Here is a 15,926-nt window from a genome sequence, read left to right as displayed (position 1 = left end):
TGAGTCACCATTTGTTCAGCTGCTCCACACTGCACATGCTCCCACCATTCCTCACTTAGTAGCATATTGGTTACCAGATTGGCTGTCACAGTGTTGCAGTGCTTGTGTTCAAGTCACCCTTATTTCACTTCACGATGGCCCCAAAGCACGAGAGTAGCGATGCTGGCAATTTGGATGTTCCAAAGAGAAGCCATAAAGTGTATACATGTATAGGAAAAACAGTATATACAGGGTTCAGACTATTGTGGTTTCAGGCGTGGGGGTGGGGTTTGGAATGTACCCCTGTGGATAAGGGGGACTTCCATAAATTAAAATTTATGATGAGATACTATTTCCTGTCAGATGGCAAAGATAAAGTTTGGTTAAGAACTATGCTGGTCAGGGAGTGGAAAACCCAGAATTTTTATACCTTGATGGTGGAGAGTGTAAACTCATTACTCCTGAGATGGCAACTGAGCCATACTTTCAAAATGTTAAGTGCAAAACTCATCTCGCCTGGCAAATATATTTCTGGGTATTTGTCCTGCTCACACTCTTGCACATGTGGGAAATGATATGTGTATAAGAATATCCAGTGCAGCATTATTGGTTTTTAGCAAGACTGTAAAAGCCTAGATTTTAGGATATGGGGTTTCTTTTTGGGGTGATGAACATATTCTGGAATTAAAACACTAAATTGTTCACTTTAAAAGGGTAAATGTTATGGAATATGGATTATATCTGAATTTAAAATATTTTTATCTTATTACTTTATTATTTTATTTAGCGAATGTGTTTACTAAAGCTGGGGACAGTTGAAATAGGAAGGGCTCAGAGGAGAAGCAGCAACAGAAAAGCCTGGGCTGGGCTGCCTTGGCTCACTGGGAAGTCAGAGAAAGGGGGCCTTGAGGCAGATTCGTGGGGTTAGCTCAGGATGAGCTGCTGCTGCCCACTGCTCCCATAATTGTAAGTCTCTGGGGTCCTGCAGGGTTCAGGAGATGCACGCCTGTGGGGGAAAGACGCAGTCATGCTCCTGGGAGGGACAGCACACTAAAGTATTTTTTAAAACTGTAGGTCTCCAGAATGAGAGACTTGTTAAACAAATTATGGTTCACCTACACAGTGGAATACAACACAGCCATTAAAAGTAAGGAGGCAGCCCTGGCCAGCGTGGCTCAGTTGACTGAGCATCATCCTGCAAACAGAAAGGTTGCCAGTTCGATTCCCTGTCAGGGCACACACCTGCTTGCCAGTTTGGTCCCTAGTTGGGACCTGTGCAAGAGGCAAATGATTGATGTTTCTCTCTCACACGGATGATTCCCTCTCTCTCTTTCTCCCTCCCTCCCCCTCTTTCTGGAATCAGTTTTTTTAAAAAGTAATGAGGCAGCTTTACACAAACTGACTTGGAAAGATACATGGTCAGTGGGAAAAGAAAGGCACAGAACACTGTGTACACTATGCTCCCAAGTGTGGGGTGTGGAGAATATATACATGTGCCCACAAAGGTTCAGACTCCACGTGAAGCGCAAATAACCAGTAACACTAGCAACTTCCAAGAGGGAAACTGGGTGGCTAGGAATGGAAGAAGGTGTACACTCTCACTTATATGTCCTTTTGTATCTTCTGAATGTTGTGCCACATGCATGTAAGGCCTATTTTAAAAAATAAATACAATTAATAAAATGAAAAGGAAAGAGGGGGACTTCCGGCCAAGATGGAGGCGTAGGTAGACACACTGTGCCTCCTCACACAACCAAAAAAAAGGACAGCAACAATTTAGAAACAAGATAACAACCAGAACTGACAGAAAATTGAATAATATTAAAGTCGAACAACCAAGGACTTAAAATAGACACATTTATCCAGACCGGTAGGAGGGGCAGAGTTGGACAGCCGGGCAGAGAGGGATCACGGCACAAAAAATGGTGGCACCAGGAGTGCGAGGCACCCCAGGTGCACAAGACCACAGCAGGTGGACCCCGGGCATGCAGGCAGCGGCTGGCAGACCCCAAGTATGGGGTGGCAACAGGCAGACCCAGTGAGGTGGTGACTGTGAAGCAAGGCACTGTGCACAAGGTGGCTGGCTGGCCCTGCAGTCCCAGGGTCCCAGGGCTGGGAAACAGAGCCTCAGGACACTGATTGAAAACACCTGTGGGGGTTGAGGCACAGGGAGAGACTCCCAGCCTCACAGAAGAGTTTGTTGGAGAGACTCACCAACACGGGAATTAGCACCAGAAAGGCCCAGTTTGCTTGGGGGAATATGGACTGAAATCCAAGAGAGCTCCCAGAAAGCGCCATTGTTCCCTCTTGGACCCCGCCCCCACACACAGTGTCACAACCCAGTAACTGGGTTGCCCCACCCTGGTGAATACCTAAGGTTCTGCCCCTCATACATAACTGGCTTGGTGCCAAAAAAAAAAAAAAAAAAAAAAAAAAAAAAGGCCCAAACAGAAGAGCAGATCAAAGCTCCACAGCAAATACAACTAAGCAACAAAGAGATAGCCAGCCTATCAGATGCATAGTTCAAAGCACTGGTGATCAGGATGCTCACAGAATTGGTTGAATTTGGTTGCAAATTAGATGAAAAAAATGAAGGCTACACTAAGTGAAATAAAGGAAAATGCACAGGGAAACAATAGCGATGGGAAGAAAACTGGGACTCAAATCAGTGGAATGGGCCAGAAGGAAGAAACAACCAAACAGAAAAGAATGAAGAAACAAGAATTCCAAAAAATGAGGAGAGGCTTAGGGAACCTCCAGCACATCTTTAAATGTTCCAACATCTGAATTATAGGGGTACCAAAAGGGGAAGAAGAAGAACAACAAGTGGAAAAATTATTTGAACAAATAATAAAGGAGAACTTCCCCAACCTGGCAAAGGAAATACACTTCCATGAAGTCCAGAAAGCTCAGAGTCCCAAAAAATTTGGACCCAAGCAGGAACACATCAAGGCACATCAATAATTACATTAGCCAAGGTAAAAATGAAGGAGAGAATCCTAGAAGCAGCAAGAGAAAAGGAGACAGTAACCTACAAAGGAGTTCCCATCAGACTGTCAGCTGATTTCTCAAAAGAGACCTTGCAGGCAAGAAGGGGCTGGGAAGAAGTATTCCAAGTCATGAAAGGCAAGGACCTACATCCAAGATTGCTCTATCCAGCAAAGCTTTCATTTAGAATGGAAGGGCAGATAAAGTGCTTCTCAGATAAGGTCAAGTTCAAGGAGTTCATCATCACCAACCTCTTACTTTATGAAATGTTAAAGGGACTTATCTAAGAAAAAGAAGATAAATAAAAACACGTACAGTAAAATGACAGCAAACTCACAATTATTAACAACCACACCTAAAACAAAAACAAAAACTAAGCAAACAACTAGAACGGGAGCAGAACCACAGAAATGGAGATCACATGGAGGGTTGGCAACAGGGGAATGGGGGGAGGAGAGAGGGGGAAAAGGTACAGAGAATAAGTAGCATAGATGGTAGGTAGGAAATAGACAGGGGGAGGGCAAGAATAGTATAGGAAATGGAGAAGCTAAAGAACTATGACACATGGACATGAATTAAAGGGGGGGGGAATGTGGGTGGGAGAGGGTGTGCAGGGTAAAGGGGAGTGAGGGGGGAAATGGGACAACTGTAATAACATAATCAATGAAATATATTTTTTAAAAAGGAAAGGAAAGAGGGAGACCCTTGAAACACAAGAACCTTGAGTCAGTCAGGCTCACCCTAGGTAAGCACACCAGACATCAAATACAGTGGGGTCCCTTAAATGGAGTGGGAGTTAGAGCACCAATCTGCCCTCCAGCAGTCAGAAATCTGCACATAACTTTCAATTTCCCAAAAACTTAACTATAGTCATCCCTTAGTATCCATTGGGGGTATACCACAAGCCCCTTATATAAAATGGTGTTCAACAATGCATACGGTCGGCTCTTTGCATTCATGAATATTGTTTTGATCCATGCTTGGCTGAATTTGTGGGCATGAAACCCAGGGATACAGAGGGCCGACTGTGTATTTACTGAAAAAATCCGTGTGTAAGTGGGCCTGTACATTTCAACACATGTTGTTCAAGGGTCAACTGAACTCAGAAAATTTAAAGAAATCTAGTGGCCTCAAGAATAATTTGCAACAGCCACTTGAAAGAAATATCTTAAGGAGAGTTTGATTTTCATTAAGATCACAGATCTCAAAGACCTCCATGGCAGATGTGATGGAACATAACAAGCTATTAAATTTTTTTTCACACAGGGATAAATAATCTGAGCTTTCATATCAAGAAACGTATTGGTTTCAAGAAAAGATATTTCAGGAAAGCTACCTAAACAAATCAGTTCTACCTGTATTAGAAGTTACTAGCAGTAGAATAACACTTTGAAAGCCATAATGGGATATCAAGTACTTCACAAACTGGACCTCGGTATGTGATTGCTGTAACAAATGTGTCTGTTCTCTGTCTTATGTGCTTCTCTCTTTTCCTTCTGCCAAAAACACACCTAGGGAAAATGATGACTTGTAAGCTAAAGACAGACAACCAAGAACCAATTGGCTATCAACATAGGAAAAATGACTGACATTTGCTTTATTTGTATTAATTTAGTATAGCATCAGTACATGCCAAAATTTCCCAATCATTTACAAACAAATTTACCTCTAAAAGATGCTAAAGTTATGCCAGATGGGTACTAAATGTATCGTGTGATCATTTCATGAGTTATGTAAATGACACATCACCATGTTGTATACCTGAAACTAACAGAGTATTGTGTGTCAACTGTAATTAGAAAAAAAAGATGCTGAGGCTAGCAGAGGGACCACTGAGAAACTTTATTTAAGCTGTCATGAAATATGGAAAGGTTTCAGTCTCCAGAATCATGTGTCCTCTGAGTTACTGAAGGTATAATAATCTGTAATCATTTTTATTTGTATTCACACATTTACCATTTCCAGTGCTGTTCATTCCTTTGAGTAAATCCAGATGTTCATCTGCTATCATTTTCCTCCTCCTGAAAGACTTCCTTTAATATAGTTGTACTGCAGATGTACTGGTGGTGAATTCTTTCTGCTTTTGTATATTTTAAAGTGTTTATTTTGCCTTCATTTTTGAAATGTATTTTCCTTGGGCATATAGTTCTACACTGATTTTTTTGTTGTTTCAGTTTTTAAGCCATTGCCACACTGTTTCTTGCTTGCATTATTTCCAAAGAGAAGTATGCTGTCATTCTTATTTTTGTCCTGCTGTGCATAGTAGGTCTCTTTCTCCCCTCCCCAATGCTACAAACCTTTCTCTTTATCACGGCATTAAACAATTTGATTATGATAGGACTTGGCATAATTTTCTTCATGCTTCTTGTGCTTGGGGTTCATTATACTTTTAGAATTTGTAACAGGACAGTTTTCCTCCCATTTAGAACAAATTCAGCCAGTATTTCATATATTTTGTTTCCCTAGCTCTTCTTTGAGGACCCCAAGTACATGTATATAATCGGGCTATTTGAATTTGTTCCAAAGCTCATTGATACTCTGTGCACCGCCCCTGCACCCTGTCCTTTCATTTCTCTGGCTTTCATTTAGAACAGTTTCTGTTGCTGTGTATTCAAGTGCACTCATCTTTTCTTCCGCAGTGTCTAATTTGCTGTTAATCTCATCCAACATATTTTTATTTTCAAACATTATAGTTTTCATCTCTGGAAGTTGGGTCTTTTTATTCTCTATCTTTCCTATCTTTAATTTATCAAATCTTTCCTCTACCTCCTTCAACTTATACAAAATAGTGATAACATTTTAATGTCCTTCTCTACTAATTCTACCATTTGTCTCATTTCTGGGTCTGTTTCCATCAATTGATTTCCCCCCTCTTCATTATGGGTATTATTTTCCTGCTTCTCTGCATGCCTGGTCAATTTTTATTGAATGACAGACATTGTTAATTTTACATTACTGAGCAATGGATATTTTTGTATACCTATAGATATTTTCAAATGTTGCCTTGGACACAATTAAGTTACTTGCAAACAGTTTGATTCTCTTGAGGCTTGCTTTTAAACTCTGTTAATCTTTAGCCTATGACTAATTTGCCCTATACCAAAGCAATATAAGCTTCTGAGCACTTCACATGAAGTCCCATGAATTACAGGATTTTTACACCCTTGCAGGTGGGAACACAAACTGCACTGCCCTGTGTGAGCTCCAGGTTTTGTTTTCTCTAATACTTCAGTACTTTCCCATGACTTCGGTTGCTCCCCCACACACATGCTCTGGTCAGTTATCAGCAGAAGACTTGAGGGAGACACTGTGAATCTCCAGGGTTTTCTTTCTGTACAGCTCTCTCCTCTCTTCAGTGGGTGAAAAGAGTATTCATTATTCACTTAACAAACATTTAGCACATATAATGTTCCAGGTACTCTGTTAAGGGCTGGGAATATCAAATGAATGTGACATAAAATGTAATAATAAATGTAAATACCCTTAACAATTTTGTAGAACTTTACTTCTTAAAATATTTTATTTATTTATTTATTTTTAGAGAGAGGGCAAGGGAGGGAGGAAGAGAGGGAGAGAAACATTGATGTGAGAGAGAAACATTGGTTGCCTCTCATATGTGCCCCAATCAGGGACTAAACCCACAACCCAGGCATGTGCCCTGACTGGGAATTGAACCAGCAGCCTTTTGCTCTGCGGGATGATGCCCAACCAACAGGTCAGAGTTTTTTGTAGGACTTCAAAAGCAAGGCTGGAAAGTGAATTATTGGTTTAAGCAAACAACTTTTCAATGAGTATTGTGATCAAAAAGTTATGCTATCAAACAGCCACTTACCCAGGGCAAGTAACTGTTAATGTCGATCAGGACATAAAATCTTCTCATTTACTCCTTTTAATACATTCTAATTGTTACAGGCTGATAAATTTTGTAATTATAAGACTGTGTGAAGCCTTCTGCCATGGTTCCTCATTTTAAGGAACTCACTCTCCTTTGGAAGAGAGACATGCAATGATTCTTTATAATGCAGTATGAGAAGAGCTCGAGTTTTTGGCAGGGGTCCACGAGCTTCTTCAGATGAAGTCATGGGGCATTTTTGTGAAATAATGACATTTCACTAGAAGACGGCATGACGGTATTTTCACAGTTGTACCCACTTGCAATAAAAAGGGGCTGTGAAACTCAACATGATGGGCTCTGAGTTTTTCAGCTGTTAGTCAACCAAGAACTTCATCCATGTTGTCATCAACTAGGGCTTTTAGCAGCAAGAAAGAGAAGGGAAGATTAAGAAACAGTCTTAGGAGGAAGCTTTAGGAATTAAAAAATTCCTCAAAGTCAGAACAGATGAGCATTCATGTCCGCAGTTTAGACATTAGTTCAACTCATAAAAGGCAGAATTAAAAGACCTTTAAGCTGCTTTAATCTCTACTTAGCATGAGGTGGGGGCAGAAATAAACCTAATAGCCCTGGTTGGTGTGGCACAGTGGATTAAACACTGGCCTGCAAACCAAAGAGTTGCTGGTTTGTTTCCCAGTCAGGGCACATGCCTGGGTTGTGGGCCAGGTCCCCAGCAGGGGTGGTGTGACAGGCAACCGCACATTGATATCTCTCACTTTCTCCCTCCTTTCCCCTCTCCTTAAAAAAAAAAAAAAAAAGAAAAAAAAAAGAAATAAACCACTTAGTCCAGCTGGATAAAGTCTAGGGACACATGGAGAACACTGACTTTAAAAGTCAAAGCACCTGTTTCGAGTACTGACATTGACTAACCTTGTGATTCCTGTCAAGCTCCAATCTCTCAGGGCTCATTCTCCTATTCCTAAATCAAGTTAGTAGCCAAATCAGTGATTTTTTTAAGCTTTGTTGTCTGGGGACCTAAGATTCTCCAAAATGTACAAGAGGTGTTGTGAAGGCCTAAAAGTTGTTGGTGGAGGCACTCTGACCTCCCACTTCTCCCCTTCAGCTGAGTGACTAGACTCTTATTTAACTGGGAGGGGAAAGTTTGAAAACCGTTTAATTTATCCAACGCGCAGAATTCAATGGTTTGCTGTGTTTTGAGGGAATGGTTATCAATGGTGGTCAGTCTGAAAATGGAAGGAAGTACAAGGATCCACAGAATTCAAGTCATTCAGGATTATTTTAGCAGCAAGAGAACACAATAATCCTCCTTTACCCATGTTTTTGTTTCCCAAGGTTTCAGTTACTCACAGTCAACCTCAGCCTGAAAATATTAAGTGGAAATTTCCAGAAATAAACAATGCATAAGTTTGAAACTATGCGCAGTTCTGAGTGTCATATGAAACCGCGCGCTGCCCTGCTCCATCTGGGCCCTGACCGAGTCGCTCCTCTGTCCGGTGCCCCCATGCTGTCTGTATATACCACCCACCCATCAGCTACTTAGCAGTATCTCGGTTACCAGATCAAGTCATGGTATCACAGTGCTCGTGTCCAAGTCACCCTTATTGCACTTCATAATGGCCCAAACCATGAGAGTAGTGATGCTGACAGTTCAGATGTGCCAAAGAGAAAGCATACAATGTATGTACGTACAGGAAAAACAGTGTATTCAGAGCTTGGTACTAGCCAGGCTTCCCGGCAGCCCCTCAGGGTTTGGAGCACATCCCCTCAGATGACAGAGGACTACTGCAGTAATACATTATATGCATTATATATTATTACATATCTATATATACTATTTGATTAATACATCAAACTTCTTTAAGATAAATTCCAACACAGTGTTAACAATCTTAAGTTTGTTGACTACAGAACCACACAGTTTCAATGTTTCTCAAAAAGGGGTCTGAAGAAATAAACTTAGGGGGTTTGAGTTCTCGAGTTTGAGAAACATTAACAGATTCCAAAATTGTCCAGAAATATACACACTGAAAAATTGAAGGGCTCATAAAAAATTCTGCTTAACATGTTTGCAAAATCTTGAGATCCCTTAAGAATCTACCCTCAAAAGCAGGAATTCATCTTCATATCCCCAGCATGGCACATAAACAGGTATAATAAATACTAAATAAATATCCAGGGTTTAAATATAGCACAGCCATATTGTATGCAAAGATTGCATTCCTGAAGCCCTTGCATAATTAAAAACTAACACAATTCTACACTAATCCTGACAACAAAAGTTATTAATTTCCAAGATGCCCATCATCATTGAAGTTTTGCAATTTCTGATGACTTATAAATACATTACATTTTGGTAAAAAAAAAAATTAGGTATAACAATAAAATTGGGATTGCATTTTTTAAAAAGGACCCATATCTTTTAGAGGTCCATACTGAAATAAGTATAAATGAACTAACATCTGGAATTTGCTTCAAAATAATATAGACTGGGGTTAGGCATTAAAAACATGGAATCCTGTCACCCTTGCATCCTCCAGATTCTCATTTACCAAAAACCTGAGGCTACTATGGGGTTTTCCCCTTACTCCCTGACACTGGTCACTATTTCCTCCCATGTTATAGTACACACATGGGCAAATTTCAGGCAAACTGGGGAACCTGTCCCCAAGTGCAGTCAGGTGGGACCTGCAAACAGGGCCTCTGGTCAGCCCCGAAACACAAACTGGGGCTGTTGACTCTCCCAACTTGGGGGAAGGGTTCAGTTTCTTGGAAATGTGACTGAAGGAAAATGCTATAGGTGAAACCTTACTTGGGGATGCATCACTCCAGACCACCTTCAGTATCAGTGTCTTTCCACCCCTTCCCAACAAATAATTCCTTTATTTCTTCTGTACCATAGTTACTCATGTTTGCTTTAGAACTTCAGCTCCACCAGGGCAGAGGTTCATGTTTGTTCACTGATGAACCTCTGAACCCAGAATAGCACCCAGAACACAGCAGAAGCTCAGTGAACTTTTTTTTCTCACCCCCCAGCTTTACTGCAATACAATAGACACATAAGATAGTGTCAATGTGATGAGTTGATATATGTATACATTGTGAAATGATTATCATAATAAGGTTAGCTAACACATCCATCACCTTTCCTCGTTACCTTTTTGTGTGTGTATGTATGTGTGGTGAGAACATTTAAAATCTACTCTGTTGCCCTGACTGGTGTGGCTTAGTTGGTTGGAAACTGTCCCACAAAGCTAAAGGTCACTGATTTTATTCCCAGTCAGGGCACATGCCTGGGCTGAGGGTTTGGTCCCCAGCTGGGACGTGTGCAAGAGGCAACCAATTGATGCATCTCTCCCACATCGATGTTTATCTCCCTTCCTTTCTTCCTCCTTTCCCTTCTAAAAATAAATAAATACAACCTTTTAAAAAATACTTTGAAATGGCAGTAATTGTAAACAATTTTTCTTTTATTAATCATTAGTATTAGCAACCTGGTTAAAGTTATTACGCAAACTCTTATCTCTCATTGCTCTCTGTCAATGAATAACATTCAAAATATGTTGGTTTACAGTATGTTCTAAAAAAAAAACAACAAGCCCTAAAGAACAACTAACAATATTAACAAACAAAATTCCATTTTACAAAGTTAATAAGAGTACCAAGGAGGAGGTGCCAATGATTCCCTTTTGTAAAAGCAGACACAAAAGTAAGATATGTAGACAAAATCAATTTTTTAAGGAGGAGAAAAATGAAAGAAACTTCTTTAAGTTTAAAAATGATTTAAGAAAAAATATGGACAAATATGTATGTGGCATATTACTCCAAACAAGATTTCACAGTTTCTACAAAAACTTTACAGATAAGTTAATCTTGCCTTCCTAAATTCCATTTAAGAGACACAGACTTCTATCTAGTGTAAAATTTTTAACAAACCCTAAGAAGTACCATGTGAACTGAAATTTATATTTATAGTTAGTTAAATCTATCAAAGACCATTAAGATACTGAGTTTCAGATGGGGAAGATGAAAAAGTTCTGGAAGAGAATGGTGGTAATGGTTGCACAACAACGCGAATGTACTTCAGCCCTGGCTCTGGCTGGCGTGGCTCAGTGGATTGAGTGCTGGCCTGCAAACCAAAAGGTTGCTAGTTAGGTTCCCAGTCAGGGCACATGCCTTGGTTGCAGGCCAGATCTCCAGTAGGGGGCATGCAAGAGGCAACCACACATTGATGTTTCTCTCCCTCTTTTTCCCTTCCTTCCCCCCTCTCTAGAAAAATAAATAAAATCAAAAAGAGAGAGAGAGAGGAAGGGAGGGAGAAAGAGAGGGAGGGAAACACTGATGTGTGAAACATCCATCAGTTGCCTCTCACATGCCCCCAACAGGGGACCTGGCCTGCAACCCAGGCATGTGCCCTGACCTGGAATCGAACTAGCGACCCTTTGGGTCGCAGGCCAGCACTCAACCTATTGAGCCACACAATTCAGGGCTCACCGGTTGCTTCTTGTATGTGCCCTGACCAGGGATCAAACCTGCAACCTGAGTGTATAAGGATGATGCTCTAACCAACTAAGCTACCTGGCCAGAGTCAAGAGTAACTAATCTTAATATATTTTATTTAGTCCAGGATGTCCAGAAATATTTTGGACTAAATAAAATATATTTTACTTATATTTACTGATGTTTAGATCAAGGGTGTCAAACTCATTTTTACCGGGGGCCACATCAGCCTTGCAGTTGCCTTCAAAGGGCCAGATGTAATTTTAGGACTGTATAAATGTAAGTACTCCTTAATTGTTAAGGAGTTGAAAATGTGTTTGACACTCCTGATTTAGATAATCATTTCAACCTAAAATAAAATTAATGAAATATTTACATAATTTTTCATACCAAGTCTTCAAAATTTGGTGTGGACTTCACACTTTAAGCACATCATAATGGTGCTGGCCACATTTCGAGTGCTAAGAGTCGTATCTGGCTAGCGGTCACCACATTGGACTGTTCAGGTCTACAGATTTGTAGAACTTAATATAGGAAAAACACTGGCCTAGAGGTTCATTTCCCCTTGTTAGCCCTTATGGAGAGGACAAGGTAGAAATCTTTAAGAGGATTTAAGAACAGTTGAAGAGGTATGATTAATATTTACCCTAACTATTTATACAGAATTTCCCAGAGATTTTGTTCATGGGATTTTTTTATGGAAGAGGGTTGGAGGAAATAACTCATATTTTCACCAGAATACAAACCACCACCCTCAACACACACAGATTTAATTTGGAAAAGGAAAAAAGTTGAATGTTTAAAATCAGTTCCAAAGATAGCCCTAGTCTATTTTAGACTGAAATAATTCTAAACTAAGAAAGTTAATGTTACATGCCTCTCACATATTTAAAGATTTTAATACGTTTCTAAAAATAAGTTACTTCTTCATGTTTGTGTAAAACAACCAGAATTACATGGGAGAAAAAAAATCCAAGAGTAAATTGTTTGAAAATAAAGGCAAGCCAACAATGTGCTGAAAGGACACTGAAGATGATGCTAACAGCTCCTGGATCTGCTACTCTCCCATGAGCCTCACGGCTGGCTCACAGACCCACTTCATAAATAGGGAAACCCGGACCTGCTCTAGCCCAGTGGTCCTCAGTCAACTAGGAGCTGGTTTAAAATGCACATTCTCAGGCCCATCCTAGTCCTGCTGGATCAGGAACTCAGAAGTCTTAAATAAGATCTCTGGGTAGTTCTGACACGCACTCAAGTTTGAGAACCACTAGATCAACACAGAATTGGTATTTAGACCCAATCTAGCTCCAAAAGCTATTTTTTTTAGAAGTTTTTGTTTTGTTTTGTTTTGTTTTGTTGGGGGCAGGGCTAGGGGGCTAGGTATGATAAAATATACTGAACATAAAATTCACCATCTTACACCATTTTAACTACACATTTCAGTGGTATTAAGTAATTTGCGTTATTAAGCAGCCATCACCACCGTCCATCTCCAAAAGTCTTTTCATCTTGCAAAACTGAAACTTGTTTTTAAAGAATTTAACTTTATTTTAATGTTAAATGACATGGGTTTAATTTCCATTCATTTATTTTAGAGAGAGAGAAACACTGATTTTTTTGTTCCACTTATTCGTGCATTCATTGGTTGATTTTTATATGTGCCCCAACCAGGGATCGAACCCACAATATTGGCACACAGAGATGACACTCAAACCAACTGAGCTATCTGGCCAAGGCCAAAACTGAAACTTTATACCTATAAAACACTAACTCCTGTTCTCCCTCCTCCCCAGCCCCTCGCAGCCACGATTCTACTTTCTGTCACTGTGAATGTGACTACTCTTGGTACCTCATATAAGTGGAATCTAGAAGTGTTTTTCACCCAACACCCTTAACCGTATAAAGTCTGGAAAGTATAGAAATGTACAGAAGAGAAAATGAAGATTATTTATGATTCCACTGCCTAGAGATGACCACTATGGACTAAACTGTGTCCCTCCAAAACTCATATTGAATGAAACCCTAACTCCCAGTGTGACTGTATTTGGAGACAGGATCTTTAGGAGGCCATTAAAGTTAAATGTGGTCACAAGGGTGGGGCCCTAATACGATAAGGCTGGTGCTGTTATAAAAAGAGGAAGAGTCCTCCTGGCAGGTGTGGCTTGGTTGGAGCATCAACCGGTAAACCCGAAAAGTCATGGGTTCCATTCCCAGTCAGGGCACATGCCTGGTTTGTGGATTTGGTCCCTGGTTGGGGCATGTGCGAGAGGCACCTGACTGTTGTTTCTCTCTCCCTCTGTTCCCCTCTCTCTAAAAACAAAAACAAAGAACAAAAAATTTTTCTCTTTTTTTAAAAAAAGGAGAAGAGTAAGAGACTAGAGCTCCTGTGGGGACACAGAGAGAAGGCTGCTGCCTGCCAAGCAGAAAGAGGACCTTCCCAGTGACTGAATTAGTGGGCACCTACATCTGGGACTGCCCAGCCTCCACAACTGTCAGAAAATAAATTTGTTGGTTAAGCCACCCGGTCTATGATATTTTGTTATGGCAGCCTGAGTAGACTAATACCTTGGAATATTATGAGTCTTTTTCTTTAGCATATTTTTATTAAGGTATGTTTTTATATTTAAATGACACCAAAGCCCATACCCTGTTCATTTTCCCAGCAATTTCTAAACCTGTGTTCTGCTGAACAGTGTTTATCAGGACATTCATTTTTAGAAACTGGGTTTTAAAGGGACATCAGGTTTCTGCTGCTACATTTCTCAGAGCCTTTTCTGTACTAACCTGGGACTATCAAAAGGGGAATCTGTTAGATTGATCTCTGAATATGTTGTTGGGGAGACACCCCGTGTTACACGCCCTACTGTTCTGACAGTAACTAGATGTGCAACAGGAATTTCAAGGGGCAATGCCCAGGCCTTGATGGAAATACTGGTGACAGGAATAGTTCACTTGAGATAAAAAGTTTATTTTCTAAGGGGACTATTCACTCATTCACTGTTAGAAGACTAGTCTAATTAAACACTGCTTTAATATTATTTTTTATATTAGTAATAATTTTAAAAAGCAGTGATAGCTAAGACCCAAATGGGTCAAGGCCCATGTTTATGTCTTATATGCATGCTTTCCCTTAATTCCTACAAACTCCCTCTGAAAAGTAAATCTCAATCCACACTACGCTGAAGCACATCCCCTCCCAGAGGTTATGTAACGTACTCAAGACAGCACGGCAAGGAAAAGAACAGGAGTTGGAATTCAGATCTGTCTGGTTCCAAAGCTATTGTTAATTGCAATGCTGCTTTCTTTTTAAGTCAAATCACTTCCTTGCTTGAAACCTTTATGATTTATTAATAAGGAAAAAGATTAAATACCTTGGCCCTGCATTTAGAGCATTTCACAAACTGATCCCAGTGTCCCTTCTCAGCCTTCCTTTTATTTCCCTCTTTCCTTTTACAAACTTCTCACTCCAAAGAAGTTTCCTCACTGTCTTGCCCCTTTAACTCCTCACCTAATTTAGTTCTTTCCCACTTAAATTTCTCTGCTTATGCCATCTCTTGGTCAACAAATTCCTTTGGGCTTCGGTTCAAACTCCATTTCCTAGATGTAACTCTTGATTTCTCATTCTTTTATGCCCCACACCCCATCCACCAAGAAATCCCATTGGCTACGCTTTTGAATTGGATCCAGAGTCCAGTCGTGTACCACCTCCACTGCCATCTCCCTAGTCCAAGATATCATGTCCCACTGGTCTCTCTGCTCTCTTTCTTTTACTCCCTGCAGTCTATTCTCAACCCAACCTTCAGAGTAATCCCTTTAAAACATAAATCAAAACCCACCAATGTATCCTCATTTCCCTCATGGTAAAAACCAAAATCCTTTTCTATGCTCAAAATCCTTTTCTATACAAAGCCCTACACAACTCTCTCCCCTAGCTTCCCCCCTGTCCCCGCCCTTTTCTCACTGAGCTCTAGCCCTTGCTGACTTCCCATGCCCTGAGCTCACCAAGTATTCTCAAGGATCCAGCCCTTTGCACTGGCTGCTCTCTGCCTGGAATGCTGTTCCTTCAGATATCCTTAGGCTCACCCCTTACTTTCAAGTCTCTGCTGAGGTGATCCTGACCTACCACGGCCACCTTCCCACTCTACCCAACATCCCACATCTTCCTTATCTTGCTTGATTTTCACCCTTTAACTTACCACAAAGTTTACCTAGGTTTACTGTCTGTCTTCCTGTGAGAAAGAGGGCCCTGGTCTTTTGTTCACTGAGACATACTTGAGCCTAGAGTGGCACCTGGCGTACATTAGGAGCTCAGTGGGATTTGCTGTGTGAATGATGGATGGATGCTCTCGAACACCTCAGTCAAAGACCCTCTCTCCCCTTGCTCTCACCCGTATCAATCATTTGGCATTTACCACGGACTGGTGTGTATTTCTCTGTTCCCTATTGTCCTCCTAGCCAGACTGTGTGTTCCTGTACTCTCCAAGTGCCCTCTACAAAACTGGCACCGAGTAAATACTTGATGATGAAATTTCAGAGCAGTAGCTTTTTCTTTGACAGTGGATAATTACAGTAATAATTTTCAAATTCCATTTAGAAAAACATTCTGGAA

At 40.6% G+C, this 15,926-nt stretch overlaps 1 protein-coding gene across 1 annotated transcript in view; it reads right to left on the bottom strand.

The window, feature by feature from the left end:
- Positions 1–15,926, bottom strand: part of BICRAL (BRD4 interacting chromatin remodeling complex associated protein like) — a 72,902-nt gene that overhangs the window by 44,927 nt on the left and 12,049 nt on the right. The window lies entirely within an intron of this gene.

This window comes from Phyllostomus discolor, chromosome 4 (genome assembly GCF_004126475.2).
Source record: "Phyllostomus discolor isolate MPI-MPIP mPhyDis1 chromosome 4, mPhyDis1.pri.v3, whole genome shotgun sequence".
NCBI classification, from domain to species: Eukaryota; Metazoa; Chordata; class Mammalia; order Chiroptera; family Phyllostomidae; genus Phyllostomus; species Phyllostomus discolor.
Note: the sequence above shows the minus strand (reverse complement) of the source record. Positions and strands in the feature narration are given on the sequence as shown.